This window comes from Amblyomma maculatum, chromosome 2, assembly GCF_055883805.1.
Source record: "Amblyomma maculatum isolate TAMU_Amacu chromosome 2, ASM5588380v1, whole genome shotgun sequence".
Classification (NCBI taxonomy): domain Eukaryota; kingdom Metazoa; phylum Arthropoda; class Arachnida; order Ixodida; family Ixodidae; genus Amblyomma; species Amblyomma maculatum.
In genome coordinates this window covers 199,845,500-199,854,444 of record NC_139345.1, presented here as the reverse complement: position 1 = coordinate 199,854,444, position 8,945 = coordinate 199,845,500, and the positions used below count along the sequence as shown (strand labels likewise).

The 8,945-nt window shown below is 45.6% G+C and overlaps 1 long non-coding RNA gene across 1 annotated transcript in view; it reads right to left on the bottom strand.

Annotated features, from left to right (window-relative positions):
* Positions 1 to 4,316: 4,316 nt before the first annotated feature.
* The window catches only part of LOC146200918 (uncharacterized), an 87,395-nt gene continuing 82,766 nt past the window's right edge, over positions 4,317 to 8,945 (bottom strand). The window contains exon 5 of the long non-coding RNA XR_014704858.1: positions 4,317 to 4,538. This is a non-coding gene — a long non-coding RNA (uncharacterized LOC146200918). The remainder of the gene's footprint in view (positions 4,539 to 8,945) is intronic.

Sequence of the window (8,945 nt, the reverse complement as noted above, 5' to 3'; positions counted from 1 at the left end):
CCACAAGGCCACCGCTTCGGTGGCCTTGTGGTAGAGCGGGACTGAAACGCCGGCAGGGTGCAAGTATGGCCTCTATGTAAGCCGCGTACGACTCATCGGGACCTTGGAGGCGAGAGGCGAGCTTGTTCTTCGCGACCTCAGTCCGAACTGCTGGGTCCGCGAAATATTGGCGGAACTGCTGCTTGAATGTGGTCCTGTTAGTGGTGTGGGGTTCGCGGTTAATAAACTAGGTTCTGGCGACCTCAATGAGGTAGAAAGAAACATTCCGAAATTTTAGAGCATCGTCCTACCGGTTGTAGTTACTGCAGCGTTCATAGGTGTCCAGCCAGTCATCGACGTCTTCATCGCGACGACCAGCGAACAGCGGCGGGTCGCGTTGTCGTGTGGGCACAGTCGGAGGGGGTGGTGCAGCCGAGGTAGATGGTCCTGCCGATTCGTGGGTGCTCTCGGTAGACATAACGATGGTGGCAGGCGGTAAACAGCGACCGGAACGTAGCTCCAGCGAGAGGCAGGGCACAAAACAGCAAGAGGATCAAGTCTCACCTCCACCACTTGTGGAAAAAGGCTAGGTCGAGACGGCGAGGTCGTGACGGCAAGGACAGCGAAGCCTTGTCTAGCGTTTTAATCCGATTACGAACCCAGGCACGCGCCGGATCCGGCGCCGCGGGACGATGATGATGGTATGTACAAATGAAAGACGATGATGGCATGTACAAATGAAAGAAGGTCCACGGAAGGCTCACAATATATATATATATATATATATATATATATATATATATATATATATATATATATATATATACCTACGTACATACATACATACATATACAAATGGAAGAATTTGTTCCTTCCCTACACTCTTCAGCCGAGTGTTGTGCATGCCACTTTCCTATTTCACTTCTTTTAATGCCGTATATATATGTATTGCCGCGAAACCTTCAGAACTGTATTTGTTGTTTTTTAGCAGCCGCCAGCATGCGGCCTTATCACTGATTCTGGCGCGCATATCAATTCTGTATTCTTTCTTTGTTAATGCTCGATGTCGCGAGACGCACCTGTATGAGCTTTTTTGTCGCGCAAGATGCGCCGAGGTCTGTCTCGACTATTCAGGCCACTCGCGTAGTTTCTACAATGTTCCCGGTTGTGCTAGTAACAATTTGAACGTTATCTAGATATTTACAAGCCGTCTTAGGTTGAGCGTTGACGTGTGCGAAAGGCATTTGTAGATCGATGACCACTGAGTACGATTGTTGCAATCGCTGCCACCTGGTTGTTCAGTTCTTATACAGGCGCAAGTCAGCCCAACAAAAAACTTCCGTGCACTCCCAGACTCTCCATTTGTGCCATCGGCTTCGTCACCACCACGGGACAATATTCATATTGTTACGGACGAACGATGAAGAGGAAGCGGGCAGTGGCGCGGGCAGGAGCGCTCGCGCTAGGCCAGCTTACATTTTTATTGCGAAGCAATACTACTTTAGCTACCACCTCAGCCCGTCAAAAGGCGCGGCGGTGGCAGCCACGCTTGACCTTTAGCGTGACCTGGCTGTGTGACGTCATACCATCTGTGTAAGAGCGGGGCTCACCACTCGCGCCGTCGCCTTGCGCGGTGGCAGTTACCGCCTGACTTCTGCTCCTCTCACCAGTGGCGCTGCGCGCTGCGTGACGTCATACCATCTGTGTAAGAGCGGGGGCTCACCGTCGCCTTCCGCGGTGGCAGTTACGGCCTGACTCCGCTCCTCTCGTCAAGCCATGAGATGCAGCCTACAGTCAAAGCGCTTAGGCAGGCTGCAAAGAGGATGAGCACTGCCCCGATGTTGAAATTCGATGCGTTTGAAGTATTCGATCTTCCGATGAATACGTAATTAGTGATGTAGAGACAAAAAGCTATTTCTTTATGGACCACCGGAGTGCATTTATAGGTTTGAGCAAAAAATGAAACGAGAAACATGTGTGCATTGTCATTCTGCCTGTGCGTGTTTACCTATGTAAAACCATAGCTAAACATAGTACAGTCAAGCGTCACCATAGCCATAACAGCAAACATAACCGGAGCATCATCATGGTGAATATAGCAGAGCCAAGCATCACCACAAGCGGTACAATAGTAGTACCACGTATTGCGTCGCAATCACCATGCTTAACCAAGCTAAGCCACAGCCAATTTTTCATTAAACGTCATTCACTATCATCGACCATCTCTTTGTCCTCTGTTCTCCTGTTTTCATCGGCTTGCCGCTTCGTAAAAATATATTTGGCAGATGTCAAATTGGAAAGTGGCATGCACAACACTCGGCTGGAGAGTGTAGGGAAGGAACAACAAAAATTTGTGGACGGATAGGAGAATAAAAAATTCTAGTGCTAAAAAAAATCGCTCAATCCACAAAATGGCATCTACTGCAAAGGAGTGTCCAGTACAGAACTTTGTAGCTCTCGGTGACAGTTGAACGCGACATTTAATTATGATGTGGTGCTAAGGGTAAATTAAATTGTGGTGCTAAGGGTAAATTATATGAATTCTAATGTTAAATTTTAATGTGTGCAGGTGATCGACGCAACGCTTCCTGCCCTGCTGGAGGCTTTCAAAAGATGCTATTGGCGTCCAAAATCTAATGCTAGAGGGTATACCTGATGCGGTGAACCTACACGTGTAAGCATGACGATTCTTTGAGCACAGTGCACTGCAGGCATTCTGGCCTCACGTTAGCCACTAGAACAATGCGTTGTGGAGTGGAAATCGTGCAGCATTCCCTATTGCAAAAACCGGCGTCTCCCAGCGTCTTCCAGTGCGAAACCAGTAAGTTTTTCGCACTGCGGTCGCGCTGGATCTGCTGGGAACGCTGGAAGTCTGCGAGATTATCTGGAGCAGTGACGGGAAGATACTGGTAGCACTAGTATGATGGAAAAAACAACGCTGGGATTAGCTTTTTGACGCTGGGTGTGTCGCTGGCATACGCGACACACTGGGAGAAACGCTGTCTGTGCGCTGGGGCCGCACTGGGCCCAGTATGGTTTTGGAAACTGAAGTCCGCAAACTGGGAAGCGAGAAATAATGCGCATAGGAAAAATGTCGTTCAAGGGAGCATTTTTTGCTTCGAAGTCATTGCACACCTGTAAGAAAACAAAGGTAGTATCTTCTTTTTTTAGAATTTCCACTTTCCGATAGGTTGTTTCGAGCGTTTAGAAAGAGACCACAATCGACGCCGCTTTGATAATCTCATGTCACATTGACGATTAAGCACGACTAAAACTGGAATTGAATAATGTGGGCTACCATGGATAACATATTTCACAGCTGTCCTTAAGGGCATTCAACACGATGATTACTGTCAAAATGTTTAATGCAGGCTCAATCGCAGGCTCCAAAATGGGCCTATCCATTAGTGAGCGTAGCCTGCTAAACATAAAACGACGAAGAGACTAGTGTACCTAGCGATGAGCCCATGGGAGAAAAAAAAACATACAGCGCTTGTAATGCATACTATTTTGCTTGTTTCTTCAGCTTTCGCGCTCCTTCTTGCTCTGCGTATAAACCAGCCGAGAACTCGGTCATCGCAACGCTTACCGCAATGTTTGCATACAAATACGATTTAGTTACCAGCAACATTATGTCGTCGCTGCTGCGTTTGCAGGTTTTAGGCTTCGTTGCACTTTTTCGTTTGAACGTTTATGCTACAGCTCCGCGATCAGCGAAAATTACGCGCGAGGTAGCAGAGTCTGACCGAAGATCCGGCGCGGTTAAATATGCCAGCGACGCGAAACCCCACACGTTAAAATGATTCCAGTGCAGTATAGTTCCCATAGGCAAACATTAGTTGCAAGTCTTGAGAGCAGACAGCAAGCTCCAGTGGTCAAGGAGTTGCAATTGTTGGAGCGGCAGAAATGGTATGTACACTTCGAAATATGAAGTCCCAACATTATAAATGCTGTCATGACATAATATTCAAAAATATTTCTAAGGCTCCCAGTTCTCGGTGTGATGAGGATAAGCGAAGGGAAGGGTATGAATGGACTTAGCTTAGTGTGAGTAATTACAAGAAATAAAAATAATGTGGCCCATACCGCACCGCGTTAAGCACAACAGGTTAGTATGAGCGGACTGTTGCCAAGCCAGGGCGCGCTCCTCTGTCAGTTGATCTTGATGTTGATCTCTGTCAGTTGATGGGCTTGGCGCGTCTTGAACTCGATTGTTGCCTCTCGGCCGAGATTTATTGTACATCAAAACTGATTGCAAGTGGGCTATGTGGTGATTCTCATGTTCAAATATCGTTGCGTTTCCGAAAAATTTGGACACAGAAACTGACATGAAACACTAGGTGTTTGAACACTTTATTGAATGAATAAAAACTATTTCTTTATTCCGCAGATATCAGGGTCGTACACGTTGAAAATATTTGTTGTGTCGCAAGTTTCATTGAAGAATGCTTCGCAAGAGGTCAAGAAGCCTTTTACTTCAGGCTCTAAAGGCGACGTTTCACGCTTTTGTTGCAGATAACTCCAAAGTTCGCAGTACCGTACTTTCCCGCTTACGTTCGCTGTAAATAAAATCAGCATACCTTCAATAAAGATTATTGGTGCGAAAGCACTTTTCCGCCCACCACCATCGACGAAGAATCTGGTCAGATATTTTTGTGCTGTCGCTCGGATCGGGCCAGGTGGCTTCGTGATGTCACAACCACGTGGCGCCGCGTGCATAATTGAAATTAATCTCGGTAAAGCGGCGCAAACGTGCGTTTCCCTTACGTTTCTTCGAGAGAGAATGATGGGGCGTAAGAGTGAGAAGATGCGATGATTTCTTGCACTGGCTGCGCATTTAAAACAATCATAGCATATGAATGTAACGGCTTGGGTTCGAAGCAGAGTACTCACGTTCAGTACTCGGGCGTTAAACTCCCTTACCCATCGCTGTTCGTTTATTGCTTCTCAAAATAGGCAGTACTTACCCAAGAACATTTAGCCGTATCTGACTGAAGGAATTGAAGTAAAATTTATTCAATGAATTTATCCCCGTCGTGGCCCAAGCAGGCGGGATTGAATCCTGGCCACTGCCACCGCTTTTCCATGGAGGCGAAAAGCTAGGCACCCGTATTCCGTGCTATGTTAGTGCACTTCAAAGAAGCCCAGGTGGTCAAATTTTCCGGAGCCATCCACTACGGAACCCCTCATAGCTTGGGTCGCTTTGGGACCTAAACCCGACTTATCAAACCAAATCTTCAGTGACTTCAATTTTTCCATTTGCGGGGAGCCAGTAAGGTTCTGGGTCCACTGAGCCCCGCTGCAAGGGCCCTCGCACGTTATATCTAGGTGTAGTGTAAGTATCCACCACTTAACAAGGCGCCTCCCTGAACACTTCACAAGTAGGGTTCAATTCGTGTTCTGCGAGATCAGGCGAGCCGTTGCGGGTAGCCAGTCGCCGAGGGCGTTGGTAAATTACCGCAATATGACGTGGCGGCTCCAAGATGGTGCCAATGCTCATGCTCTATTTGGGACCCCCAACAAAATAACCTTTCTAAAACACTCGAGTCCGCTCAAACCCGCGCCATACGATTTGTTTATTCGGATTACTCATATCATACGAGCGCAACATCATTGAAAGCAAAAGCTAACCTTCCCAGCCTTGAATCCCGTCGTAAAATAGCCAGACTTTCACTTTTTCACAGGTTTTATCATTCCCCTCTTAGTCACTCCATTATCACCCCTGCTCACCACTTTTAACTTCGCACCAGTCACTCGGACGCTGTCCACACACCTTGAGCCTTCACGTCTGCACATCTCAAATCATTCTTTTCCCAGACTGCAAGAGATTGGAACGACCTGCCAGATGAAGCTTTTGCCCATCTTGACCACGAATTTTTCAAAACATTCATCATCAAATTATTTATATGATTTGTTAGCCCACCCCTCATGTAACGCCCCTAGTGGGCATTTGAGGCACCAATAAATATATAAAAAATATAAACAGCTGAATTTGCAGCTTCCAGTGCTTTCGCCCAATAATAATTCTAACAGCGACAACATTTGCATTTATTTCCATTTCGAGGCATACTTAAATATAAGCGTTAAAGAACAATATCGAATTCCGCAAGATATTTGATATTATAGTATTCTTCGATCGATAAACCCTTAGAATACATCACGTTTATTACCATGCATATCATAGAAAGCAAAAACTTACAATTCACGTACAATTATCAATCCCATTGTTGACAAGATTTTCTAACGACATTGAAATGAGTCCACGTAGAAAACATTTGACTAGTTTTTAATACTGGAGATATTCTGATGCTCTCGCGTAAATACCTCTTTCATCAGAAAATCCGGCATTGGTGTTGTGAGCAAAGCATCTCGAACACGACAGGTGGTAGCCGACATAGGCGTGGAATGAGTGAACGTATGGTAGCCTCTCGGTACGTTTTTGAGAGGTATAGTACCTATACTAACATTTCCGACTAAATGTTTTTCACCAATAAGAAGCTCGATCTTTGCCGAAATGACCAAATACCCGCCTGTGGAGTGGAAAACTGTAGCGTAAAAAATTAAAACGTAATTTTTTCGTATGATAGTATACTTCTTTCAAAAGGCGACGACATTTGCAAACTTGGGGAGACAATATAATGTCGTGAGTGTATAACTCTATACGCGCCTTGCGCTGGAGTGTTGGACATAGTAAGTACGCCACGTGGCAGTTCGAAGCGTTGGCTGCGTAGTACAACGCCGGCTGTGCCTTTGCTGCAGTGCATATCTCGCAGATTTTTTACTTCGGCTTATTCTTTTTTTTTTCTTTGGTAGAGTGTGAAAGGAATCGTCATGTCTCATGGACATCGTTGTGAGTCGGCAGTAGGCTAACGTTAACAAAAAAAAAAGGGGGGGGGGGCCCTGTGGATAAGAAAAAAACCAGCGCTGGTAGACGAAGGACGAGGAGGACACAAAACAGCGCTGCTTTGAGGAGATATAATAGGGCTAATTAATACGCTTTTCTCGCTCAGTCGCGGCTGATGATCAAAATCGCGAACCCCACCCTGTGATAGCGCGTTACCGAGAGCACGCCGACGTCGGCAGGCCGAGCACATGGCAAAGAAAGAACACGTGCTGAAAACAAACGCGTTTTTAAAGCAATAAGAACCGTGTCAGCTGATAATAAAACGCTAACTAATCTAGCTATTTCGACTCACTAGCAAGGTTATGGGCGTGTTTTTCCTTACTATAGCAGGGGATTTCTCGGTATTTAACCTTAAGTATCGAATTTGGCGCCATCTCGTTATATTCAGAGTAACAACCACGCCAGATAGCAGACTTTGAAGGTACTATGGGAGATCATTTCACACAGATTTTTTCCGGAGGAATACTGAAAACACTACACCATTCATCCATTTCAAATTACTCATCCTCGCTTCTGTACCGCCTATAACTTTTCCATCTCCTTTCCGCGAGCCGCTTCAGACTAAAGCGACCTTTATCGCTTCGACGCTGCCTTCACGTGTACATCACCTTTCAAAACCAAAACTAAAAATCATGCAGCATCGTTACAGTACTAATTATAATTTATTAGAGCATCCCCACTCCTTACTGAATATCCCAAAAGGTATATATAAGGTTAGTAAATGGCATTGCATGTGACCTCTTGCCACACAGCATTCCGTCTCAAGATAATGTCACCATTTATAGTGGTGCTTGCGTCATTGGATATCACTAACAAGTTAATAATCTCTACCGCCGATTTACATAGCATATGAAACGGGGTTACGGTGGATGGATAAGGGCAATTCGGGCACTGATTCGAGACAAGCAACCTTTTTCTTAGCATGGCTGTTCCCTCTGATCAAAGGTGAAATAAAATGCGCACAACTGGATATGTAATTACTTTCAGACGTGATCGCGGAAGAAATGTTTGCTTATGTTACTGACTTGAGCTGTTGAGCAAGTAACAACTGTGCGTCTAACAACTATAAATTTGAAGAGATAACAGCAAATCTTTATCAAAGTTGCAGGCATGACCGTGGAGAAGCAGATCGAGACGGGCCTGTTGTCGCTGATATCTATTGTCAACGACAAGCACTGAAGTTCCCGCTGAGGCGTAATTCGAACGTTGCTGCAGAATCATGTACAGCGCTCGGTGTCAGTCGTCAGCGTATGATGCTTACGTTATCCAAACTTACGTCAGTGACGGAGAAGTACTGCAGCGCGAAAAAAGCCATAATCGGTTCAGGAGAAGCAGAAAAGTTGAGGGCGTTCAGTGCACGAAGCCATAGCGACCCGTGCACAGCTGGCAGAACGTTCGAAGTGGGAGGACTGTTTGCGCCTCAGAGGGGTTCTTCACCCTCCGCTTCCTCTCTGTTGCGGCTTGCTGTACTCGCGCACCCCGAAGTGTTTTTGTGAAAAGGTTTCCCAGTGATCCACTTTGTTCTACATTCTCCTTTGAATTTGAGCATTTTAGTACGCGCACAGTAGGTAGAAATGTGTGATCGTGAAGCCCTACCGCTGATAATTATGGAGCGAGTTAATGTCGGATGATAGCCTGAGCGAAGAACTGACTACACAATGCAAAATACTATTGATTCGATACCGAGAGGTGCAGGAACGAGGCTAAAATGAGATAAAATTTCAAAGGGAGCGAAAAGTACCTGTCATATAGGCGGGCTATAAAGCAGATGTTTTTGGGGACCATCTTCAACTAAAAATCATATACTGAAGGATATTAAAACAGGACATATTAGGGATACTATAATAATGGGTATATGCTGTTTGATAAAAGGTTTTCGTTGTATGGAGAAAGTGTAATTCTAGCTGGTTTATTAGAAATGTAATCATGATAACGAAACATCGATATTGTGAGGCAGAAGAACGCACCAGCAAATTCACCTTTTTACTTCAGGTAGGCCGAAGCAGCAGCTACCGACTAGCCACAGCTTAGCAACACTTCGTCTTCTTCGCACGACCCGAAG